Source organism: Rhinolophus sinicus, chromosome 4, assembly GCF_057876585.1.
Source record: "Rhinolophus sinicus isolate RSI-liver-muscle chromosome 4, RSI-T2T, whole genome shotgun sequence".
Lineage (NCBI taxonomy): Eukaryota > Metazoa > Chordata > Mammalia > Chiroptera > Rhinolophidae > Rhinolophus > Rhinolophus sinicus.
The window spans coordinates 12,753,943-12,780,668 of record NC_142504.1 but is presented as its reverse complement, the minus strand read 5'-3'; the positions used below and the strand labels follow the sequence as shown (position 1 = coordinate 12,780,668).

General features: G+C 43.4%; 1 protein-coding gene and 1 long non-coding RNA gene across 3 annotated transcripts in view; one reads left to right on the top strand and one right to left on the bottom strand.

The window, feature by feature from the left end:
* The window catches only part of CHN2 (chimerin 2), a 268,716-nt gene that overhangs the window by 106,659 nt on the left and 135,331 nt on the right, over positions 1-26,726 (top strand). The window lies entirely within an intron of this gene.
* Positions 251-6,181, bottom strand: LOC141573095 (uncharacterized). Its single transcript, XR_012498657.2, has 2 exons — positions 5,948-6,181; positions 251-489 (listed from the first exon to the last, which is right to left on the bottom strand). It is a non-coding gene; the product is annotated as an uncharacterized LOC141573095 (long non-coding RNA).

The following is a 26,726-nucleotide window of genomic DNA, read 5'->3' as shown; positions in this document are numbered from 1 at the left end:
GAGATGTTAAAAGTTAGAGTTTATAAGATTTGTGTTTGATTGTGGGATGTCAGGGTGGGGAATGGGTTGAGACCCCAGTGTTAGCCCTGAGCATATGAGTGTCAGGGGTATGTTTAGAGAAGGCTAGGCGTAAAAGAGAATGTCTCTAGCCTTGCAGCATTGAATTCTGAGGCCACCATGGAATTTGCAGGTGGAAACGTGAAGTAGGCAGTCGGAGTGGAGAGCAGGGGTCATCAAACTATGGCCCTCCTTTTGTTTTTGCAAATAAAGTTTTATTGGAACACAACCACGCTCACGGTTTACGTGTTGTCCACGGCTGCTTTCACATTCCAAGGGCAGAGAATGTGTGGCCGACAAAGCTTAAAATATTTTCTCACCAGCCTTTTCTAGGGAAGGTTTGCTGACTCCTTTTCTGAGCGTAGTGGAGAGGTCTGGCTTAGAGACAGCCTTGTGGAATTCATAGCAGTCAAGGGAGTAGAGGAGACCATCCTGGGAGGAAGTGCAGAGAGAAGAGAAAAGGGCAAGGTCAGAACCCTGAGAGAGACGCGACTTCATGCGCTTCCTGTGCCTGAGGTAGTTCCCCGGCCATTCAAATTCTATTTATTTTCCTGATAACTTTTGCAGCAGTTATTATTATGATTTTTGGCCTTGGCAGACGAAAACGTATTAAGCCAAGAAATTTGCTCTAGTTCAGTGAACCATTCCGTAGATAATTTATAATCCTAATAATTTAGCAGATTCTGGACAGTAACAAATAACTTTTACCTTTTGACGGAGGCTGCAAGTAACAATAATTTGGGCCTAATTAACAGCGAAGGACTTCATCTTCTTGTAAAATACAAAGGAAAAATGTCCTTTCTTCATAAATTTGTTTTTGCCTGACTCCTGTGACTGGCAGAGGTGCCAACAGTTCCTGCAAAGCCCTTGTTTCCTTATTGCAGTCCCAAAGCAGTGGCAACCACAAGCTGGCGTGTTCTCCGTGCTTTGCCCAGTTGTGAGGCTGTGGCTCCCCTCAGATTCGTGGGAACACGGTGACACAGAGGGTTGCTGAAAGGGGAGGCAGGATGCTTCTGGAACAGGAAATAGTTTAGGACATAAAAACGGAAGTGTGTGTTTGAAATCTCTACGTTTAAAAGCCATTCAGTGCCATAGACTCTTGCGTACTTCTCGGGAGTTCTGCGTAGGTCTTTGTGCATAAAATGTTTTAATGGTATTACCAAGAAAAAGACAGGCCTCAGCACTCAAGCCTCAGGGCTTAGTGAAGTTGAGTAGATAAATAACACAGCTAGATACTGGGCTCTGAGGTGAGGTGGAGTGGTCTTGATGTGTTCAGGTGAGGAAGCAAAAAAGGATGCAAGTGGAAGTCAGCTCAGCACCTTTGGGTTGGTGCAGAAATTCAACTATCAGCTAATTTTTTTACTAGCATGAAGGCAGTCTCTGTATTCTCTGGTACCAGGCAGAGCGGATGGTGTCTTCACAGACATCCTCTAGTTTAGCGTCCTGTGGACACAATTCAGATACAACAGAACTGCCAAAATTGTTGATTTCGATTTGATGTAAAGTGCTTGCTTCTGGGAAACTCCAGTAGCTCTTTTGATAAACCTGAACGATAACATAGGTTAGCATGAGATTGCAGTCTACATTACAGGCGTGGAATCTGTCTGCATTTCCACAAAACTGCTTTCTTTTCAGCATGTCTCTGCAGTCCCTACAAGTGCCTTAAACTGTCTGGATTGCAGTGTTTTCGGTTTACAGGGCCATGGCTCATCTGGGCATTTGTTTACTCCGGAACTGAGTGGCACCAAACCCTTTGTTACATCTTGCCTTTCCAGTGTGAATGAGTCAGTGTTGCAATGCCCAGTTGTTTGTGCAACTCCCCTCCCCCATCTTCACCGGCCCCTATCCTTAGGTTATTTCCGCATATTTGTGACTCTCCACTAGAGGGTAAAGGGTTGATGAATGGGTTGAGAATCATCAATATTTGGTGAGTTTTATTTTGCATTTCCCTTGTAATCAGTGATGTTAAGGATCTTTTCATGTGTCTGTTGGCCATGTGTGTGTCCTCTTTGGAGAAATTCTAAATCTATTCATGTCCTCTGACCACTTGTTAATCGGATTGGTGTTTTTTTTCTTTTGTTTCTTAATGTTGAACTTTATGAGTTTTTATATGTTTTGGATATTAACCCCTTATCAGATATATCATTTGCAAATATCTTCTCCCATTCAGTAGGTTGCCTTTTTGTTTTTGTTGATGGTTTCTTTTGCACTGCAAAAGTTTTTTAGCTTGATGTAGGCCCATTTGTTTATCTTGGGCTTTGTTGTCTTTGCCAGAGGAGACGTAGCCAAAAAATATTGCTAAGACCGACATCAAAGAGTTTATTGTCTATCTTTTCTCCTGGTGGTTTTCTGGTTTCAGGTCTTACATTTAAATCTCTAATCCATTTTGAGTTTGTTTTTGTATATGGTGTAAGAAGGTGGTCTAGTTTCATTTTTTTCATGTGCCCGTCCAATTTTCCCAATACTGTTTATTGAAGAGATTGTCTTTACCCCATTGAATATTCTTGCCTCCTTTGTCATAGATTAATGTCAACTGAATTGAAAAATAATTTTTTAAAAACCAAAAGAAAAATAAGGTAGAGTGAAGTAAATAGTAGGCAGCTTAGCATCACATGAGGGAAAGAGGTAGGATTTAAACACTGGTTTTGGTAATCCATCCGGTGGGCTCTTTTAGAGATCATCTGAGTTTGTAGCTATGATGTCCACACTTTTTTCAATGTTTACAACCCCCTTGTATGAAAGGCAATAAATTAAGAAAAGTGTAAACAATGAAAGAAAAATATTTAGTGAGGAACTGGACTCGGCACTTTACACACATTAGCTCACTGAACCCTCTCAATCCACCTGGTGGGTAAGTCCTATAGATTTCTCTATTAAATAGTAAGTGGTGGAGCTTTAGGGAAGTTACATAAATTGCCCAAAGTGTCACAGGCAGAAAGTGATAGAGCTACATCAGAACCACGTCTCATCTGTCAGGCCAGAGGCAGAGTTCTTAACCACCATGCCAATCAACGACGTGAACTTGACACGCAGAGGATCTGAGTCCCAGAGCCACCAAACTGTGGCTTCTGATGTTTGCAGTTTCTGCCTCAAGGGAAGATACCCATTTGTCATTCCTGTCCCCTGTGGTTTCGACACACTGCTAACCAGGGGTGACAGAACCCTGTGGTTCTGAACAGCAAGGGCATCCTCGCACAGGCTTGCCAAGATAGCTTTTGGCTGACATCCCCATAGATTTGTGACTGTACATTTTTTGCAACCTTGTTGTGAAAAATTGTCTTCTTTTTGAAAGAGTGAAAGTCAAGTAAATAGTAAAGAAACATCAAAACCAACAGAGCAGCTTCTAAAATAGGGTCACTTTTCCTCACTGACATCTAACAGCTAGATGGATCCCAGACCCCAATTGGAACAGTAATATTAATGACTAATCCCAAATTTTAACTTGTCAGAACTGCCTTGCCACACCCCGATGCCTGTTTCCCTGGGGCTCTGCCCTCCTTGACAGCTCTCTTTCTCTTTCTTCCAGTGTTCTCTGGTTTGTTCGACCGAGGAAGACTTTGAGCTGTCAGGTGGTCTGCATCTGGCCCCTCCCCCCAGCTTTCTAATGTGCCCCTCCTTCCTGTCACCTCACATCCTATTTGCAAGGGTGCATCTGCTGAAACCATAGGGACCACAATGGTTCCATCATTACTTCTCAAACACCAGAATCTAAATCACTTCAAATTACACCCAAAGCTGGGAGCATTTAGGTAAATTTCTCCCTCGTGGGAGAAAGTGGCTCCTTTGAAAACTTGCTTTAGAACGACATTTCTTTAACACACCAGTATCTCTTCTACAAAACAGACAGTCTAGGAAAAGGCCCTCACACTGTTGGCAGTTCCGGTGCAAGGCTTCCCTTGTGGAAAATAGTGGAAATTTTCTGTAGAAAGTAAATTTCTGGGTTATCTATGCATTTCATTTCCGCATGCTCTCCTAAGATTGCCCTCTGGTGTGGACCACCTAAGACCTTATTGCAGGCAAATAGAGAGTAGATTGACTTTGGCCAGCAAGCGAAAGGCTTTCTGTACTCTGTAGTATATGGACAGTGCATTGATGATGGAGGCTAAAATGTGAAGGATCTACCAGAGGCCAGGCACTCGTCAATTAGCTGATCTATTCCTCACAGTTCTCCGAGGGAGGAGGTACCCTTATGATCCGCATTTTATAGATAGGGAAACTAGGCACAGAGCTGTCGACTAACTTGCCCAACGTCACACAGCTCATAGGTGGTAGAGATGAGATTTGAACCCAGGTAGTCTGGTTTTAGAGACTGTGTTCATACTCCCTCCTGACACAAAGACAAGGAAGGTTTAGTGCTTCCTTTACAGAGCTTACCGATTAGTCAGAGAGCCACCTGCCAATCTAATTTAAGGCACACTGTGTTAACAACCCGAGCAGAAACATAAAATAACGTTCTCTTAAGTCCTGGATATGTTCTGGTGATGTTAAAAGCCATTTTTGAAATTGCCTTTCATCCCAGAGAATTATCAGTCCCTCAGATAATTGAAGAAAATGAGGTAAAGTGAAGAGAAGTGTCCTACCCCAGCCATCTCCTCCTTGGAACGCATCACTATTTAGGGTCAAATGGCTTTTCTCACTTTGCTTCCTAATAGCTCTGCTCGTCTCCACCAGCAAGACCCTGCCTTTCTCAGAACCAAAAGTTCTAGCTCGGCCCCTGATTACTGTTACTTTCAAATGCTTTGCAGTAGGGACAGTGTCCTGTCCAAAGGTGTAATATGGCCTTTACCCATTAAAATAGAGACTGGGAAAGAACCAGGTTCCGAATTCCAGATTTCTGTCAGGATGAGATAGCCTGTGCCGAATCTTCGCAAGCTTCCCCAGCTACCACACGGACAAAATAAAACACGCTTCCTTCCTCCTCCTCACCTGGTGGGAGTATTTTGATGATAAAAGGTAATAATTGATGTGAAGATGCCCTGAGCTCCCCAGATGAAAGCTCTGTTTAACCTCAACATATCATTAAGCTGGCTTTATTAGCATTTCGATATGGTTCTGTGGCTCATAGAAGTAGGTCTTTCAGCTGGCAGTATGCAGTCTCAGGGCTTTTTTTCCCCAGAAAGGGTGTCTTTACTGCAAATATAGTCAAGTTAACACTATCCAAGTCAGGGACAGACCAGAGTCAGAGAATGGATGTACCCCCATTTGGGAAGCACTGTCTGCCATGCTCAAAAGCCTCCTGTGATGGGGCCCTCCCACTCCCTGAACTGGAGGCTGTTAGAAAGCACCAATTCTCTTTCTCTGCAGTCCTCCACTGTGGGCATACCTCGTTTAGTTGCCCTTTATTGTGCTTTGCAGACGTTGCTTTTTATTTTTTTATTTTTTTATTTTACAAACTGAAGGCAAGACCTTCCACCAGCAAAAAGATTATGATTTGCTTTATTGTGCTGCTCTCTTTGTTGCGGTGGCCTGGAACCAAACCTGTGATATCTCCAAGGTCTGCCTGTACGCAGAACACTTCTACGCCTGGCCCTTCAGCTACGTGCAAACATACACCATGTTCACACTGATATCACTAACCCAGCTTCCTTCAACCATGCCTTACATGATGAGGTGTTGAAGGCTCTCATTCTCTTCATTTTCCTCCAGACATATCCTGGTCCTTCCCTAATATTGTAGAGTGTGGCCCCCAGAACCACACACAGCACTCCAGGTGGTCCGACCATAAAAGATGGCCACCTTATCACTCTGTTAGCACAGCCGAAGGTCAGAGTTTTCTGGTAGCTTTTTTGTGCTATAGCAGCTACTGAAGTTATACTGATTACCTCTCTACTATCATAACGAGGTCTGACAATTAAGTTCGTGAAGGCATCCTAGAAAAAGTGTTACATACCTCATTGCTGAATATCACTAGGGTCACTTTCGAAGTACTCCCCTTGGGAAGCTATGCACTGACGCCAGCTTCAAAGCAATTTTGGAACTCTTTTTCTGGAGTGGCCATCAGAGCTGTCATCGTATTATCCTTGATGTCCTGAATGCCACCAAAATGTCTTCCTTTCAGGATTTGGGTAAAGAAAGAAGTCATTGGGGGCCAGATCAGGTGAGTAGGGAGGGTGTTCCAATACAGTTATTTGTTTACTGGCTAAAAACTCCCTCATAAGACAGTGCTGCTGTGTGAGCTGGTGCATTGTCATGATGCAAGAGCCATGAATTGTTGGCAAAAAGTTTCAGGTCATCTAACTTTTTCACGCAGCCTTTTCAGCACTTCCAAATAATAAACTAGGTTAACTGTTTGTCCAGTTGGTACAGATTCATAATGAGTAATCCCTCTGATATCAAAAAAGGTCAGCAACATTGTTGTAACAAGTTCTCGAACTTAATTGTCAAACCTCGTATATACCCCTGCTAGACTGGCAATTTTTTAATTCTTGGCAAAAAGTTATATTTATCCTTCTTAAATGAAAATTTCTTGAATTTGGTGCCACGCTATTCAGATCTTTAAAAATCCACATTTTGGCATCTAATATATTATCTACTCCTCCCAGGTGGTAATTCAAGCTTCTGGATCTTTATTCCAGAAAGGGTAAAGAGCATACTTCTTGCAACTATAGTTACATTTAATTAGATCTCCTCTCCATGGATAGTTTTAATAAGAATGCTCTTGCTTTTTATTAAATTTAATAAAAATACTGCCTCAGATAAGGCCAAGAATATTTTTCTGTCAACTAATTTGTAATTGTCAATCATCAAGTTATTTATCTGTCTAATTGCACTGGTTTCTGTCCTGTGTTTTGTAACCTTGTCCAAAACTCTTGGCAGAAGTCCTTCTAGTCTGCTTTGTTTTCTCCGATATCCCAGTCTGAGGACTTTATTTGGGAAAGAAATGATTGGCATTAGTATGACTTGAGTTGTTCTCAGTGAAATTGGCTTGGCTTCTATGGAACCAGCATTACTGATTTCCTTTACAATCCATTCGATTTATAATTTCTGGGACCTGTTTCCAGCTGAACCACCTATATCTTACAGAATGTTTCTTTTCTCTCTTTAAAAACGTTGAGACATTTTCCTGCTTCCTTGCTTCTGGCCCCAATCTCATGGACCATGTCTTCTTCCAAGGCCTCTGCCAGCAGATTGATCATTCATTTGCAAATTTCCTCTGAACCCGTGGTGCAGTTTGTCCAGGGGTGAGATTTGAATTCATTCGGAGCAGTTAGATGTTCTCCTCCTATCCAGTGCATCGCACCTTGGGTTGTTTGCTTTTTGCAATCTTTGTTTTGTCCTTTGCAGTCCAAGGATGGCTCTTCTTGGCAAAGAAGCCAGTGGCAACTGGGAAAGGAGTTGTGCTTCTTTTTGACATCACACCGTGAATACCAGGCAGTTGACTCAGACCTTCTTTGATGTTCTCCTGGCTCTGAGCCACATTAAATACTTTTAAATGCTACCTTCAGTCTTTAAGGGACACCTATGAAAATGTAAATACCTCTGAGAAGATTTTTTCTGGTAAGCCTTTGCAGCTTCAGGGGTGAGGGTGGGTTTTAAAGGAAGACACCCTTAATTTCTCACTTAGGGCTGAAACATTTGACCTTTCTGGGACACTCTGCCTGGTGCCACCCAATGGAGAAGAGCCAAAGCCTATTTCATTGTGGGGGGAATGCTCCATTTTTGGAGTATTATTTGCAGGAACTAAAGGGAGAAGAGGTATAGCAGAAAGAGATGTGGATTAGAAGTTAGGAGACCTGCGTCACATCCCCACGATCTGCTCCCAGATAGGCAGAGAGACCTCTGTATCCTTATCTATAAAATGGGAAAGTTGGATTAACTTAAACTCATCTGTAAGGTCGTTCCCAGCATGATTTCTGTGATACTTAACCCAATCTAATCTCATCTTTTCCACTACAGTTGGCTCTGTGTCCTGTATGCACGTTATGTCTCCTCTCTGGGTCTTAGTTTTCTCAATTGTAAAGAGAGGGATGATTAGTTCTGTGGCTTTCCTAAATGAGCAGGGCTCACAGAAGCCTGGGGTGAAGCAGGCCAGGGGTGTGGGCGAGGGACTTTCTGCCCTCCTTCCTCCCTATTCAACTAAAATAACTCAATTATTTACCTGTGCATCTTCTGCATCAGCTTTCATTTAGAGAAAGGTTTGTGTTGTCGTTGCTTTGTTTTGTTTTTGCCTACTACTGAATGTATCTTAGTATGTGTCTACTTAGTACAATATCATAATGACTCTGAAACCCCCATCTAGTTAAAGAATTAGGTATTAAGCTCCTTGAGAGCAGGGATCAGGACTTGTCATTCTATCTTCATTACTCTTCATAGAATCTAAAGTATAGAAGATATTCAACAAATGCTTGTAGGATAAATATGTAATGATCATAATGATTATTATTAACGATCTCTTATTCCATGCCAGGCATTTAGTGCTTTAGTGGGTTGCCTCCATTACCTTTAAATTAAACTTGTGGGGGTAGATCTTCTTTTTGTTCCCATTTTACAGATGCAGCAATGGAGGTACTAAGGCTTGAGTTGAATGGCGGCAACTTGATATATTAGGTGGGTACAAAAGTAATTTGCGGTTTAAAAGGTTAAAAATAATTGCAAAAACTGCAATTAGTTTTACACCAACCTAATATATCAAAACAGAGGCTCTTAGTCACCTTGTGACATGGCCTTCTTTCTGTCTATGGGATATACCGAGTAAGACCGGAGATGCTGAAAGTAAGACCAGGAAGCTGAAAAGCCAACAGGAGGTGGAGTGCCAACCTGCAGATAATACCTGGGCAGGGGCTGGAGGAGTAGTGGTGATTCAGGGTCTGTGAGAAAGGGCTAAGATGTGAGGTGGAAGGTCGATTCCGTAGGAGTGAGTTCCCCAAAGCAGCAGCAGCAGCATCACCCCAGAACTTTACAGAAAGATTCTCAGGCCCATCCCAGACCTTCTGAATCTGAAAAGCTGGGGATGAGGCTCAGAAGTTTGTGCGTTACTGAGCCCTCCAGGGAATGTTGATGCTCACTGGTGTTCAAGAACCACTGCTTTGGACTAACTTCTGTGACTTTGGTTTTGCCTCTGTAGTAGCAAAGCTTCTGGGTTTTTTGCTGTTGGAATAAAAGTTTTAACTCTACACCAATATGTACCTCTTTGATATTTTTGAGATGAAGCTAGACAGCGTGTTTGCTTGGACTGAGAAACTCTTAAGCATGAGATTCGTTTTCTACCTTCTGTTTAGTCTGTAACCTGAGGCCCATCACTTAACTCTTGGTTCTTTGCCTGTAAAATGTGGTTAATGATGCCTCACTCCTTAGTGGGAAGGCCAGACAAATGTGTAATTAGTGGTTGTGAGGCCCCTGGAGCCCAGAGTGCCATATAAATACTATAGGGTAATAACCAGTTTATGGCCTTAAATGCCACCTACAACCTGACACATTTAACATTTCTTCCCTGAATTGTAAAGTTTGAAGTTACTTTACCAATTCGGTATTTGCACTTATTTTTTATTCATTCTTTAGCCCCAAATTATGTGTGTGTGTGTGTGTGTGTGTGTGTGTGTGTGTGTGATTGCACACGCACGCACACGCTTCCTTCAACCTTCCAGAGAAAGTGGGTAAGAAAAAAAGACATTGAAAAAATCAGGGTCATCTGAGAAAATAACCTCTTCAAAGCATCATGCTTGGTCAATTGTCAGACATGGATTCTACAGAAGTTTTGAACAGAAAGGTGAGAGACACCACAGGCACCAAGGTAGTCGGTACCTTCGGTAATGCTGGTTCTTTCAGATTCTAAGTTGAGACTATTTAAAGACGGTTCATCTTGTGTAACATTTTCATTTCTGTGCATGTTCCTAACAGGCACCCTCCTTTTCTTATTTGGAACCCTGGAAGCCTGAATAATATTTTCTATGTGGTCATTCTTTATTCAGCTTAGGCAAATACTTCCTTTTTTAGGCAAGACTGCTTATCCTATGAATACAGCCATTTTGGATTAGATTTACAAGAGTACAGGCTAGTTTGTTTTACTCTAGTGTAAAGTCATCCCCCCCCCTTAATCTTAAGCAGATGAATGGCCAAAAAGACCCAGATGGAGACACAGCAAAAGCATTTCTTTTGAGAGTTTGAACTAGAGCTGAATTTATATGGAGGATACAAATGTGGGTTGATAAGCAAAGATATGTGTATAAAAGAGACTTTTACACACATATATACAAGAGTGTGATATGAAGAAAAAAATTAGAAATACTAACCAGAGTTTTTATTTTGTATATTATAACTTTAATATTGGAATGTAATTACTGGACAGGGGAGAAACCTCCACCCTTTTATTACCATTTCCTGACATTTTAAATTATACACTATTACTGAATTAAAAAAGAACAGCAGAAAAGGGATCATCCAGACCCTGAATCTACCCACTAATTTATAAACCGAGTCTCAAGTAAACAGGATTGTTTCTCCAAGGGCCTTATGCTGGAGGTCAAACACAATAGCCTAAAATAACAAGTTAAGACATGTTTTCATAATTGGAAATAAGAAAGAAATTTAGCCATCTGCTAATGGAAAGAAAAGTTTTGCAATAAAGCTCACAGCTGCTGTCATTTCTGAAGAAACATTTGTCAATTCTTTGGAAGACAGTAATGGTGCTTACAACAGTTAAAAATCATTCAGGTCACCATTAACTAATTAGGCATTACCTGGCAAGTCATGTGTGCACTTGGAAGGGCCATGGCAGAATCCTTTCAGATGTTGGTCTAACTTTACAACTGCCTGGGGTTATTCACTGCAGACTGAAGTGTTTCCTTTTCAAGTCCAAATATATCGAAATGAATTGGACAACTGATTTCCCTGTAAGGCAGAAAAAGAGAGAGGAGAAAGAGACGGTGCCCTCCCTTTCCCTGAAAAGCACCGGCTGAACCCAAGAATGGCTTCTGCTTCCACCAAGCTCAATGGCAATTTGCTGAGCACTACAGTGAAATGAAGTAGTAACATGCCTGGCCAATTGTGAGGGTTGACAGCAAACAGAAAGGAAGAGTTACCTTCTTCTCATCTTCCACGCTGGCATTAAGCCTTCATTCAAGTAAGGCAAGAAAAATGGCCAGCGGTAGGGACAGCCTGCCCCTAATAATAGAAGATGGTTTGCCCAGAGATACTTCCTCACTTTTCTGATTACCTATCTTCTCTGAGCTTGTCTTTTCTTATTGAGTGTAAATTATTTGCTTGCAACATTTCTGCAGTGGCTCTAAGGAGATCAATAGCAATGTGGTTGAAGAAAAAGAATATAATTTCACCGCCCTCCCTTCTCTGAAAGCCAGCTATCCTCACACGGTGTGTACTTCCTGCCAGCTTGGTAATAATTAATGTAGAGTGTGTATTTAATCTGCAGAAATTTATCAAGAAATAAGTTCACTTAGTCATTGTTTGGATGATTCTAAAACATTTTAATATTACAGTGTTTAGTCGGCAAACCTCAACAATAAAGAAAGCATTGTTTGATTGAGTTAGGTAATGTAAAGTTTCCTCTTGCAATCTTTAAAGCAGGAACGGTTGCTTTTCAGAAAAGAAATGTTTGTCTTGAGGGGTCTGGATGGCCGTTTCCCGCGGTTCTTCTCTTCTTTGAATTCCCAGAGCTCTCACTTGGCTAGACTCTTCTTTCCTCACTTTTCACTGTCTACTTTCATGTGCTGTTAATTCTTCTTTTATGCCCTGACCTCTTTGAAGGTATGCATATCTTCTGTATTTCTTTCTTTCTCAAAGTGCCTAACTCAGTAGCTTGTCAGGCAGTTGTAAGAAGATTTTATGTATTTAATCACATTTCATGATCTAACCCATTTCTTATTAAAATTGTGAGCTCCGACTCATTCTGTTTGAATACTGTAAAGTCATCTTGAAACGTAGTCTGTTTGCCAGCCTCTGTTCTAAAATGACCCTGGCCTCCTTCAGCAAAATGGCCTGCAGTAAGTACTTCAGTGCTGGGCTCTCGAGGTGTAAGATGGTCAGGTTATTACACCTAATAAGCCTCATTGCAGCCTGTGTTTCTGCATTGAATGTGCTTTATCCCTGTGCACAGGGCCAGGCTGAGTAATTCCTGTGAATTGTTACCACTCCAAGAACCTTCCACAACTGAAGAACACAAGAAAGAGAGAGTACCACTCTTAGATGGACATTTGTTTATTCTGATTAATAAAAGGTTAATGAAGACGTCTTTCTGAAACTTGTTTTTGGAATTTAATTTCAGTCATGGATTGACCTTCAGGAGACAAACTCATATTCTTGGATGTTGTGTTTTTGTGTGTATGAAAAACAACGGAATCAATTTAGTATCTAGAGCGTATCATTTAAATTTTTAGAAACCCCATGATTGTAGGTTTGTGGCATGTGTATTATATGAAGAAAAGAAAAATGGCCCAGTAAACTATGAGGCCTTGTTGTGCTCAAAATATATCACAAAAGACTAAAGGGCGGGGGTTGGGGGGGTAGTGTTGGTAATGTTATCGTTTTTATTTTTAGAAAAACCAAGAGCTCAGATGAGAGCTTCCTTACATTCAGTCAATTTGGAAGGAGTGTATGGTGTAGCATGGGGAGTTTATTACAGATGTGAAATTATGCAGTACGAATGAAGGGTAAATGTTTATTCATATTCTAAATTTAACCCACCAACATTTAAACGTTGCAGTTGGAAGTGAATTTGCCGTTTGGCCTTACGGGCTTGAAATTCTCCCTCCGTTGCTTTGTGGAACAGCAACCTAGCTATGGAAACTGTGGAAAGATATTCGAACTCCCTGCTCTCCGCTGGGCAACACATTTGGCTCCAGTTTATAAAAAGTGTGTCAAAATAAATGGCCTTAGTCCTGTTCAGGTCTTGTTCAGGGTGTTTTAGCCTTTCCTGTAGTCTGGGGGATGCTTGAGGATTTCTGGCAGGTGCCTGGCAGGGAACAGAATCCACACTCAGCGGGGATGTTGAAGAGCAGTTAATGAAGGGACTTCTTCACAGAGGTGTAGCCAGATCAAGAAAACCAAGGGATTCTAAAGTGCCCAGGGGTTGCCAACAGTGGGAAGCCATGACCACTTGTGGGCCTGAAGGGGCAACAGGAGGAAGCCTATTACTGGAGCCTGGGGACAGATAGAGCCACCGGAGTAGTAGTTATGGAGAGGGTATGTGCTGTCTGTACCGCAGCACCAAGCAGGGAGAGAACAGGAATAAAGACCCCAGCATCTCTCTCCTCCGACCTCCCATTTCCTGCCCAAGCCTCCCGTTGACTGAGCCCAGTTGGAAGCCAGAAGCCAGGGCGTCTCAGTGATACAGTTTGCAGAAGTTAACCTCCTCCTGCACACACATTGAGGAGACCCCTGGGAGAAGCAGAGACCCCTTCTGTCGGAGTCAGTTCTTCCCTTCAAAAGCAGGTTACCAACACAGAGATTTGTCATTGGATTAGCTGGGGGATAGGGCGTGCAATGTCTCTCAAAGAAATCAGAATGGGGATGGAGGGTTGGCTTGTATGATGTGAAAAAAATATTATAGGACAATATGATAGGACAATAGGATTTGTAGCCATAAACGGAGAAAATAAACCAGCAGCCACTTGCGGCGGTGGTTCAGAACTCTTGTGCTGGAGTGGGACTAGCCGGGTGTGACCCCAGTTCAGCTTCGCAGCAGCTGGGCTCTCGGGGCAAATCTCTCTCAGAGGTTCTATTTACATTTTCTAAAGTAGGGAGAATGACCATGCCTACCCCGGTGGGGTTCTGGGGAGGCTGAAATGAAAAGATAATTGTAAGGTTTAGCCTGGGACGCAGTCAGCACTCAGGAAATAGAGCTTCTCGCTACTAATCCACCTCACAGAGAGGAAGGTGCAGTCTGGTTGTCGTCCTGTCCCAGAAGATATCTTTCTTCTGCATCAGGGGTCAGAATGTGGGTGAGAATAAGGGCATGAGGCATTAATATTTATTAAAAGGAAGAGTGGGCTGCCATCGGCTTAGAGCTGAATGGGGGGCTTGCTTATCTCAGATGGCGATAGCCTGTGGGGCTGGGAAACAGGAAGCAGAGAAAGTAACTAAAGAAGGCAGTGTGGTAGTTCCTACCAGAACTGTGTACCAGGTTGTGGTACACAGAGCAACGGCGGAGTGGGGACGCACCCCTGGCTCTGTGTCCGCATTCCCCACTGCCATCCCACACTGGGTCCTGCCCCGCTCTTTTTTAAGCCCACGGTCTCCATCGCTTCGTGTTGGGGCCGCTGTTAAAGGAGTTACAGGGTCCTGCTCAGAATCTTATTTGGCCAAATGACCACTCTTGAGAGAAGAGGTGGCACAGAGAGTGGAAGAGATAGAAGCAGCTAAGAGCACATCAAGAAGAAATTGGGGTCTCCTGAGAAAAAAAAGGGTGCAACAAAAGAATGTGAAGATGGAATGAAGTCTTCTAAGTTAGCTGGCTTTCCATTATATTTGTGTCGTTTTTAAAATCAAAACTGGAAGCACGTTAGATGAACATAATGGCACTAGCAGACTTGGGAGTTAGGGGCAGAATTCTGCTCTAAATTCCGGAAATGATGGCACGGTTTCATACTGAACATGTTCTGTTCCTACCACTAGCATTTTCCTGACTGATTTCTTCTCTAGCCCGAGACTTCTTCCTGGGTTTTCAATGTATGCCTCCCACCCCCACCCCGCATCCATTGATGAGCCAGCGGCGGCAGAGGCAGTGTCTTTCATAGTAGTAATGTCTGGATTTTCTGCTGTAATGGATAAGAATCAGGGACGAGATGAGTGTGTGTGAGCTGGTGAGATAGGACTAGGTGATAATAAAAAACACACCCTGCTCTGAGGCTGGCAGTCCTTGACATTTTGAAGATTACCTGGCCTTCCACGGTTGGTAGATTTGACCACCCTGCTATAAGGAAGGATTGAAACACATCTAAAAAACCATATGATAAATACATTCAATCTCATAGTTACTATTTCACCACCCGAGATGCGTGTAGAAAATGTTGACGGATGGAGTTGTGGCAATTGGACATCAGAAAGCTACAATCATGAGAGATTTGAAACTTGTTTCTTGTAATTCTATTTGGAAAGAAATGGTTTTAGAAAATGTCCATCAGATTGTGTGTTTGTCAGATAGCTGTCACCTAATTGTAAAGATGAGGGTCGAGACTAGAGTGGAGTGAGAAAGTCAGATGCAGAAATGGCGTCGCTTGTGTATATAGGACACCCATATGTGGGGATAACTGTATGATATTGTCTCTCAGGCAGTATTGATACCTTGAGTCATTTACTATGGCTGAGAGAGAAGTTATCTCAATCAGTGGATACCTTTAGCATACGTTAGTGTAATAGCGGTGATATATTAGTGTAATAGTGCTGATATAAAATGCATTTAGAAAGTCTCTAAAATTCCATAGTAAAAATCTCAGTGGTGGTCAAGATCAGAGTACGTCTTCTTACCAAAACCGTCTATTCAGTGCAGTGGTGCTCACAGGAGTGGAACAATGGGGCCTCTCCAGCATCCTCTGTCACTGTGGTGGGCACGTGAGGAAAGCCTATTACAATGTAAGGGAGGAATTCTGATAGTAGGACCAGTTCCTAAAACGCTAAAGGTTCCATATGAAAGGCCTACACGCAGCTCCGGCTGAAGGCTGAGCCTCTTGACCTAGTAAATTATGACTGGTTTGGTGTAAGTGGTCTGTGAGCGCCCAGAGGAACACCCATTTCCTGCCGGAGGGTAGGAAGCCAGGGATGTGGCAGGCTCTCCCATGTGTTTGGACCCAGCCGCTGGAAGGAAAGGACCTTTCACTGTGTTATGCAGGGGCCCCAAATCTAGTCATTTCTGGCTGCATTCTTTGCTTTTTCCTTTTCCAGTGTTTGAGTTCTGACAGCCAAATGGTAGCCACACTAGTTAGTGGTCTGTATCAGAGTTTATGTCAGGTAAGCACCCTGCAAATTCTGGGTAGGGAGAAGACTTCCAGTATGTTCAGTTGTTCTTTTCCTTTTTCATCCCATCAGCCAGCTGTGACTGGTCACGTGGGCATTGCAAAAAGTGAAGATGATTGGCCTCGCTTGAACCTTGCACTGCAAATACAGTCCTGAGGCCTGGAGTAGACACCCTTCTGGAGAATCTGATGGTTTTTTTCTCTGCGTTGATAGTGGTCATTCAGCCAATGAAACTAGCATTTACTGAGCACCTGGTGTGTATAAAGTGCAGCTTTGAGAGGTGCTGAAGAGAATAAAGCTACGGGGAGCACAGTGGCTTGGGGACACCAGGGTGGCTTTCCACACCTCGCTTTTCTGCCACCGAAAGCCGGAAGACACTTACTAGGAGCAGCCATGGTGGGGTTCCGCTGTGAGCAACTAGGGTCAATAGACCTTGCTCGGTGCCTAGAAGAGAAGGTGAGACCGCAGATTGCCCTTGACGATGTCCTTTGACCCTCTTCTCGCTCCTTGACAGATTGCAAACAGCCCTTCCATTCAAAGTCTGCCCGTCCCTCTTGTATTTGCCTGTACCTTACAGGCAGGGAAAGGTGGCTTTTGTTAAGGCATAGACTCCCTGTGGAAATGATTAACTAGCCTTTGTGAGAAAACAGTCTTTTGTCAGAAACGCTCAAGTACAAACCAAGAAGTCTCCTTCCTTCTCAGAATGCTTGAAGTGAAACCAGTGTCCCAGGGTTTTGCCTTGTACCTGCCCCTCCCTTTCCTCCCATAACACAGAGCCTAGCAAACTCCTCCTCATCCCTCACTGCCCAGCTCCCACGTCGTCTCCTCTGTGCTGTCTTCCCTTCACCTTCCCACTCACCCCTGCTAGGGACCTGGCTGCTGCCTTTGGGGCCCGTGGCTCTTGCACACGTCCCTTCTGTGGTCTCCCTTCAGCTCTGTTTCCTCTACATGTGGGAGCCGCTTGAGGAAAAGAACTTTCTTACTCATCTGTGTGTATCCAGCTCCTAATGGGCTCAGGAGCAGAGTGACAGGTAAATGTTTGTTACAGGGACAAATTCGGAAATCGACAAATGATCTTTTATAAAGACACAGGTGTGTAAATATAGTATTATCCGTATGACAATGCTGCTGAAGATGGGTAAACAGAGGTTACAAGCACAAACCAGCTCAGACAGGAGGATAATATTAAGGGAAGGTTTGCTTTAATACTTGGTCTCTGATTCTGGAAGCAGGGGCTTTCACATACTGCGATTAGGAAGACAAATGAACCACTGTGCAAACAGTAAGAGGCACGTGGTAGAGCTGTCTCAAGTGCTATTAAGACGCAACAGTAAGATAACAGCGGGGGACGGGGAGGGGAGCCTTGGTTCTTCTTGCTCTGCTATGTCATGTAAATACTTTCTCTTTCAGAAATCCTTGGAACCACTTGTTGTGTGCCTTATTCTTAACCCTTTAATTAGAGAGCCACTGATGCTGTCACCCACCCTGCCACAGCGATGACAGGGAGGCTGTCCTTCCTGCATACATTTGTGCAAGCGTTTGGCATCAAAGTGATAAATGCATGCTAATGCAGAGTTTAATGCAGAGCTTTCAATGAGCATGTTGCAGGTCTTGAAGGAGCGGTCTGACTGTTGAGTCTTCAGCCTTGCTTCTCCTTCCTGTACACCACAGTTGTGTTTCCTGTGCTGTTTTTGTTGCTTTGGGGTGTGGATGTGAGATGTCTGAAGTGTTGCTAGTGTGTGTGTGTTTGTGATCTTTAGAAAGATCTTCTCTGTAAGAAGTTATTTTTAACGTAAGTGATAAGAAACCGCAGAGCACTGAAACCCAGGAGGAAAGCAAAACTTAAGGTTCTTCAAGTGTCAGAGCCAACTACCCCCCCACTAGACAGCCTGCCTGGGCCCCCTCCATTTCCCCTGGGCTCACACTAGTAGTTAAGGTTGGTTATAGATGAAGACAGAATTGATATAATCTTAGATCTAAGCAAACAGGGTTAACATTGGGAAGCAAATGTATTTAATTCTTGTGATAAAATATGATAGGTCAGCCTGCCCAACACGACTGTGGGGTGAACGCAGTGTGATTTTTACAGGGTACAAAAGAGTTGGCCGACTTTAGGCAAGGTACAGCCCTCTTTGGGCCTCAGGTTCCATATCTGTAAAATGGGAAAATATTACATAGCTCACAGTACTGTTTGGCGATCCTGTGTGACAGTGTATTATACGAAGGCCCACAATGTGGCAGGGCTCAGCAGGAGGGGAGGATTTTATAATCGAAAAAGCATGGTTTTCAGAGTTGGACAGACCTAGAAGTGAATACTCAGTTCTACTACTTATTAAGTCTGTGACTCTGAGCAGCCTCGGTATTTCTTATTTTACTCACCTGTGCAAGGGGACTAATAATACCTATTTTCCAAGCTTGCTGTGAATGTTAAATAAGACTGCACCTGAAACGCCTAACAACATAGTGTAGTAAAAGCTTGTCAAGAGAGGTTAAAATATCTGTATCTGTATTTATGATATAAGCCCCACATTATCTTTTAGAAAGAGGGGTGTCATCTTAAATCTGATTTTATGAAATCTCTCATTTTGTTGGATTTCTCTCTCAATTGCTTTATTTTGAACCATCAGCTACTTTCTGGAAAAGACACAGTCAGCCTGGAATTACCGTAATCAAGATAGTTTTGCCCCCTTGTAGAGGTCACTTAATGGAATCCTTTTAAAAAGGAAGCTAAAAATTTAACCCAGAGATAGTCACAGTTGCAAGTGATAAATGGAATTGTAACCAATCTTTCTAAAAATGTTTTGTTTTTAATTCAAATAATATAAAAAGGTAGACTGTGAAAACCACGTCTCCCTGCCTCTTCCAACATTCAGCACCCAGCTGTTCTCTGGCAGACACAACCTCAACCTCAACCTCAACCTCTGGCAGCTTCTTCCAGAGCCGTTTTGTGCTCTGCAAACACTGGGCTGGCTACACCTTGCTTTGAAAATGTAACATCTTCGAGTCATTATAGTCTACTGTAAACGGACTGTTGAAAGATCACTTTATTATTTATGTTTTCAATTAATTATTTTTGATTTTTGCCGTTTATAGTTGGTTTTTTAATAGGTGCAACCTATGGAACAGGATTTTTGGCACTGTACTATTCTATGATTGACTTTTTAAAAAATTAGACTATAGTTTGGCATACCATAGCACATGAATTTCAGGTGTGCAGCGTAGTTATTCAAGGTAAAGGTCACCTAAGAAGCAGTCTAGCCAGTGGTTATGTTGTGGAGATGACCTGCGGGATGAATGACAAGCCAGCTGTTCTCATGTTACGTGACTACGTGGCTGAGCTGGGAAAGATGTCCAGTGGTAGCATCGTACAGGGGCGGTGCATTTTTTTACTGTGAAAAGGAAGCAGCGAGTCTGATGGACCGTGGGAAAACATGTTTTAGGTGACTCAAAACGTGACAAAGACACACATAGAGAATTTAAATAAAGTTGTTCCATGAAATGGGAGCTGACGAAAGCGGTCTCTCTAAATTTGTGTCTTATACCTGATTGGAAATATGCATGTGTAAATGAGTTAAATGTTGGGTAGATATCTCATAATTTCATTGACTTCCCTATAAGTTTATACATTTAATAACCTTTTGGGGTGGATCTTCTTGTTAGGAAAATGGAGGTTGCATTCTGCTGGGAATTGCTTAGCGACCCCCCCCCCCGCCCCCCAACATTTAGCAGTTCTATTCTAAACAAATAGAAATCAAGCAAAGTAAAGCAGGCCTGGACTAAAATGCCACCTTTATTACAAAGGACAGACAGGAAGGTTGTTAGCTAGGTGGACTTGCTAACGATTGAGCCCCAGAATGAAGGAGGCTTACCTGTCCCTCAGATGCTGCGGAGCCAGACCACCGGGAAGGCAGCCCTCTACCTCCAGGGCAGGGCTTCCAAGGGCTGGCACAAGCAAGAGACAAATCACTTCCATCTCCCCGGGACAGATATAGGCCCAGCCAGAGAGCAGGAGTTCACTAACTGCGTGTCCTTCATGGGCCAGGAATGGAGAGGAAGCCTTCCTCACTAACGCAGTGTATTTGGGCAGTAGGCATCCACTCCCTTAGACCAATTCTCAGCACATATATAAGGCACTAGGTTATTCCATGGCACCTGAAGGGTCCGCCTGTTCCCTCAGGGAGAGAAGGATGGCTTCGCCAGAACTGCTGGCACCAGCATGCTGCCTTCTAACCTCGACGTCACGTTGAACGGCCCTAATCAAAAAGGTCAGGAGTGGGGAGGTTGCAGCGACTCCAAGACTCTGATAGTTGAAGGAATCCTGGAGCTGTCCTCCAGCAGAGCTCTCCGGAGGTATCTAGCCCAATCCCTGTCTTTACAGATGAGAAAATTGAGGCCCATCTGGGTTGGAGTTAGGGGAGTGGCTGAGAGTGGAGCTGGGGCAAGAAACTCCCAGGCCCATTGGAAAGAGCAGTTGTCTGTCCTTGCTTGAGATACCCATCACGAGAATTCTCCAAATGTTCCATTTATCCACATTAGTTCTCTCCTTCATGGGTGAAAGTATTGCCAGTGGCCCTCTGAAAGTCAAGTTCCACTGCAGCTGGTTGTGTTTTCAGCCTGTGAGACCAACGCTGACCTGGCAAACATGGGCCAGAGTGAGTGGCTGTTGACACATCCACTCTTGATATCAATTACTACAAATTATATTAACCATTAACCGTGCCTATTGTTATGAACTGTTTCAGTTGTCAGGAATGGCTGTGCTAAACCAGAAGGCCCATCTGGTGTGTAGGTGATACGCCAGGCCTGGGCTAGGGCTGAATATTTCTATCAATCATGAAATTGGGGAAAATTTTGGTTTTTTTTATTACTGAAATTTATTGGGGTGACAGTGGTTAGTAAATTTACATAGGTTTCAAGTGTACAATTCTGTAATACATCATCTGTATGTCACATTGTGTGTTTTTCACCCAGAGTCAGTTCTCCTTCCATCACACTATATTTGACCCCCTTTACCCTCTTCTAGAACCCCTCAACCCTTACCCTCTGGTAACCGCTAAACTGATGTCTATGTGTTTTTGTTTTTTTGTTTGTCTTGTTCCTTTGTTACTTTCAGTTTTATATCCCACATATCGGTGAAGTCATATGGGTCTCGACTTTTTCTGTCTGACTTATTTCACTTAACATAGTCATCTCAAGATCCATCCATGTCGTCGCAAATGGCACTATTTCATCTTTTCTTATGACAGAACAGTATTCCATTGTGTATATCTACGACATCTTCTTTATGCGGTCATCTATCAAAGAACATTTTGGTTGTTTCCATGCATAGTACCTGGTACATAGAGGGACCTCGAGGAAGAACGGGGCTGGCTGGATGGATGGACGATGGAGAGGAGAACAGATGGAGGGAGAAGAGCAGTAAGGGGAGAGGAAGAGACAGAATGAAGGAAGGAGGGAGGGAGGAAATTTCAGTTAGTGAGATTTCACATTTTTGTTGTTGTTCTAAAAAATAGCAGAAAACTATGTAATGTCATGAGTTTTCCTGCTTCTCTCATGCCGTTTCTACTGAGCTGAAACCACTGAAACAGACCAGAAATACGAAAAGACTGAAAATTTCACTTTATCTTCTGCACTGTTGATTCTTCTAAGGCCATGGGGAGAATTACTTGGCTCTGAAGCAAACCAGATCTACATTTGAATTCTATTTTTCTACTAACCATGTGACCACAGGCAAATGACTTAAACTCTTTTTGAATTTCAGTTTCTCCATCTCTAGGAGATAAAACTACTTACCTTACAGGATCTCCACTATATGCTTCCTTAGTACCATGAACTTTGTCTATCATAAAACCTTTCATAGCTTATTGTAAATACTTGTGTAATGTTTGTTTGCCTTCATCACTGAACCAAAGGCACCTTGATAGCAGGGCCTGGGTTTGCCTTGCTCACGACTATACCTTTAACATGTAGCACAATGCCTGACAAATAAGTGTTTGCTGAAGGGGGAGATGGATGGATGGATGGATGGATGGATGGATGGATGGATGGATGGATGGATAATAAATGGGTAGATAGATAGGTGAATGTGTGGAGAGATGATTCAGAAAAATTGTAAAGATTACAGGTGATACATAACTGGGATGCACTAGACACTTTAAAATTATTTTCCAGTTTCGTAGAAGACCTCACTTCCTCTCCTATCTCTCTCTCTCTGCACTAGGATCACCTCTATTTGACTCTGAATATAACACAGCTAAAAAAAATATTTCTCTGCCAGCAGTGACATTGCCAAGGTCATGATTTGTGGGATGCTTTCATGAGAATTTAGTCTATCACTGCCACAACCACTATATACTTGAAGAGACACAAATGCCTACAGTAAACTCAAGACCCATACAAAGATATTATAGGAGATAGAGGGGCTTTTCTAAATGGCAGGAGTAGAGAGCTGGCTAGAGGTACACCTAAACTGTCTTCTCTTAGGAAAAAGACGTCTCCTTCTTCAGGGAGGAGATGAATAAAAGAACCATCAGCAAGAAATAACAGAGTAAAATAGTTTTCCTCTCTGTTCCTATGGCACTTTTTGGTCTATTCTTGCTATATCACGTGCCCTCGCTACCTTATATTATGGTTACATGCACAGGTGGCCAGAAGTCGAATGTTCAGCAGGTAGTCAGTTAGTGTTTGTTGAAAGAACAAATAAGTTGATGTCTTTATTTCTTCTAACTGATCCTTGTTAGATTCTGCATCTTGCCTTTATATCTACACCAGCCTCTAGTGCAATATTTGGTGCCAAGTAGGCTGTAAGCTCTAGGTAAATATTTGTTGGATGAGTAAATGAATGCCCAAAAGGGCTTCTGGGGGAAAGCCAGGAAGACATTCCGCTGATGAAAAGAATTTGTAAAGAGGCAGGTCAGTGCTGGAAGGGAGAATGTTGGGGGATGAGGAGTGGGGGTGCAGAGAGAAGAGAGCCAGGGCTTAGGCTGACGGGAAGTAGTGGATCTGGGTTGTCTTTAGAGAAACAGCAGAGGGGAAAGTGTGTGAATGATAAAGGAGGAAATTATCCACCAAGAAAGCAGCTCCATCATGCTGGGAGGAACCCACATTTTATAGAAACTTAGGACCAGGAAGTAGGGAGAGGGCTCTGGGAGAAAGGGAGACCAGGGACATGGCAAACAGTTTGGCAAGAGGTGATGATATCCAGATTAGAGCTCCTCTGTCTTTTATCAACCTTGACCCCTCGTTCCTCTTTTATGGGAAAGAGATGTTTGCTTCCATGTCACTGCGATACCTCCCCAAAGAGTTGTCAGCTATCGCAAGTTCTGTTTTCTCAATTTCCATTCACCCTTCGTCTCACTTAACTGTGGCTTCTCCCCACACTCCATTGCAAGACCATCAAAAACCTTTGTTTTTCTTTCTTTTTTTTGCTGAAGCAGTGGGTGCTTCTTATGTGTATCTCACTTGAACAGCTTCTGATACTGTGTCCCGCTTCTCCCTTTCTAAATGTCTCTTGCCTTGCTTTTCATGTCACCCCATCTTACGGTTTCTCCCTTATCTCGTGGTGTCTACTCATTCTCCTCTTCTTCGCTGCCCTTTACTGTTGGTGCTTTTTAGGAGTTCTGTCAACAGTCTTCTTTCCTTACTCTGAACACCCAATCCTAGGTCCTATCCTCTGCTTTCGTGGCTGTAGTCACATTTTGTATGTTAGGGCTTCCATTTCTAGATTTCCAGCCCAGCTCTGTCTTCTGAACTCTGAGCCTCTTAGATGTGTTTACTTGGCTGTCTCATAGACATCTCTTTCCAACAGAAGAAAGCCAAAGATATCGCCAAACCTGCTTCTCCTCTGGTTGGCCCTATTTCTGTGGAGACATCACTATCCATCCAGTTGCTGATGCCAAAAACCATTCATCTTCTGTCGAAGCCAGCAGTCGTTTTCTCTCCTCTCCTTCTCTGTTCCTACCCAATTCATCACCACGTCCTGCACGTTCTATCTTTTCAACGTCTCCCAAATCCATCCCATTTTCTCCATCTCCACTGCCACCATTTGAGTTCAGACCATTAGTGTCACCTGCCTAAGTTACCGCCAGCTCCCAGATTGTCACCCCCATTTTCTTCCCCCACTACTGTTTTCTCTTCCCCCAATCCCATTTCACATTGCAATCGGACTGATCTTTCTAAAATACCACTGGATGCTACTGATTAACTAAAGAACTGTTGTTTTGTTCCCTTTCTCAAGACTACCCATAGGTCATTAATCCATTTAATTAACAGAATCCTAACATGAAAAGGGTAATTTCTTAATCCTCAGGGGCCCAGAGACTGGAATACACATAAAGTCCCAGGCAACAGTGGCTGGAGATATCTTAAAACAGACGAGACCCCAGGAAGGTTGCCTGACTGACTCCCCTTTTCCTTTGTTCTTCTTCTTGTGTGCCTATAACACCTTCTGACCTGTCTAGGAACAGGGAGATGACCTTTGGACAGGGGTCCACCATCCTCCCAGAATGCCGGCATTCTGAATAAACCTGCTTTTCTTTCCACCAACCATGTCTCTCGATTTTTAACCTTTTCAAGCGGGGGGCAGCCGGATCTTAGCACGATACCACTCATGCATCCTCTTACTACACGACAGTCTCCTCACTTGATGTATTCTGGGGTCAAAGGAGAGGCCAGAGTGGTTGAGGTAAGTGGGTGAGAGAGGAGACAAATGGAAGGACCAGGGAGAGGTGGCCAGGGGCCAGGTCAAGCGAGGGCCAACTTCGTAAGTCCCTGTTCACTGAGGCAAACCCAGGGCCTGGCTTGTTGTGTTTATTCAGTAAACACCTGTTGAATGGAAGAATGTCATCACACCTCTGCATGCAGAAGAAGTGGCCCAGAACAGAAGCTTTGTGTGGCCCCAGTGCCCTCTAGTGACCACAGAGACCAGCCTAAGGCTCGTGATGGCTTCATCTTCTTCAGAAAATGTCAGCTGAGCTGTCGTTGGGGCTCAGCCTGAGGGCCCAGCAGTAGTTTCTGGAATTTGTCTTCTCCGCTGTTCTCTATGTTAGGACTAAATCAGTTGCAACAATTCCTGATCTGAGATCCGCAGTCAGATGCACATCAGGCCATCCTCCCTTACCCGAGCAGCAGCCTCCAAAGGGAGTACGCGGATGTGTCATTTCTCAGGGGAACGCAGGGAGCCTGTACAGGTGACAAGTGTTAGAACACATTTAGCCAGTGTGACAGCAAGAAAGCTCTGTCACAGCCTTAACATCTCAGCATTCTGTGGCAGTCAGGCTGGTCTCCAGGTCATCTCAGACTCAGGCGTGGCACCTTTAGGCTGTAATGGCCCGACAAGAGCATGGCCAGGCACTGCACGTTCTGGCCCCTCTCACACTTCTGAAGACGCAAACTAGGGCATATGTGCGTGTTGGGGACACAGTGCAGTGTGAGCGCACACGTAACATACCACTCATGCTGCGGTTGATTGCTTTCCTTTGGATCCCAACCCATCTGGGCCCATTACGCTAATCACCCAACAAATTCTGAACTGTCATCTCCTTGTGAGGCTGTCCCATGCCTGATTGAAAACCTGTTTCCACCCAACTTCCCTGCAAAAAGCCCACGAGCTACAGCCCATTTGCAAATGTGTGCTTCCATAAATCAAACGTGATAGCAGAGACGTGGCTCTTCCAGGAGAGGAGGTGGCAGGGGGACGGACCCCATCCTTCCACCTATTTCCGAGTGGTCTCCCTGGTGGTGATATGCAGCTTTGTTTGAAATATTTCCAAAGATGGGTCGTCTCCTACTTCCTTGGTAGATCATTCTCTAAACTGGTGACTGTTTCACTCCTGTCATTTTCCAAAGCCCCTGCATGTGTTTTTCTGTTAAGGCATCCACACTCCACTGAGCCGAAGGAAGGAATCTGGCTCTCCTTAATGTTTACAGGTATTTCCTTTTTAGTTGTCACTTATCCAAGCGTAGCACATGGCGTTCTCTAAGTTTTCTTCATTAATCAGTCCCCACATTCTTTTACACTTGCTCTCTCAGGTGATACCATCAGATCAACATATTTCTGGAGCTGAAAATATCTGGAAGGATTCACATACATCTATTGAGGATGCATTTTTCTGAGATTAGGGACTTTCAAAGACATAGATTTTTTAAAATTGGGCTTTCTCTGTTTTTCAGCATTTAGTGCTTATTACTTTTATGTTTAGTAAAAACAATAGCCATATTAAATTATGTTTGTCATGCTTTTGATCTAGAAAGATGACTTTTTATGACATGTGCTCTGTCACCTCTGCTGTCCTCTCTGTGGGTCTCAGACACTGAAGAGCTTTCCGTGTGATGGTCCCAGATTTCTTCATCTCCCCCCCACAGTTCAGAAAGGCATGTTGTCTTTTCAGAGTTTAGTTACTTTAGCACGTAAGGTTTGCTCCACAAATCTTCCAAGGTTTCACCTGAACCTCCAGGCCCCTTTAACCAGCTTTTCTTTTTGTTTATTGTGTTCAGGCTCTTTATGGATTATTTTATTTGAGTCACCTTATACCCATTTGCAAGGTTTTGATCATTTTCTAAGCATCTATATATCCCTCCCCTCCACTTTAATGAAAGGAGGTATCTGCTTCCTAGCCTGGATGGAGTTGTTCATTCATGTTTATTTCACAGAATTTTTAAAAGAGGGCCAAGGGAATCGGGCATGGCCTTTTGCTCCAGGAGCTATTGTCTCTTCTCTTGTTTTCACCCTAGCTCTTCCTGCTTAGGACTGTACATGATGCATGTGT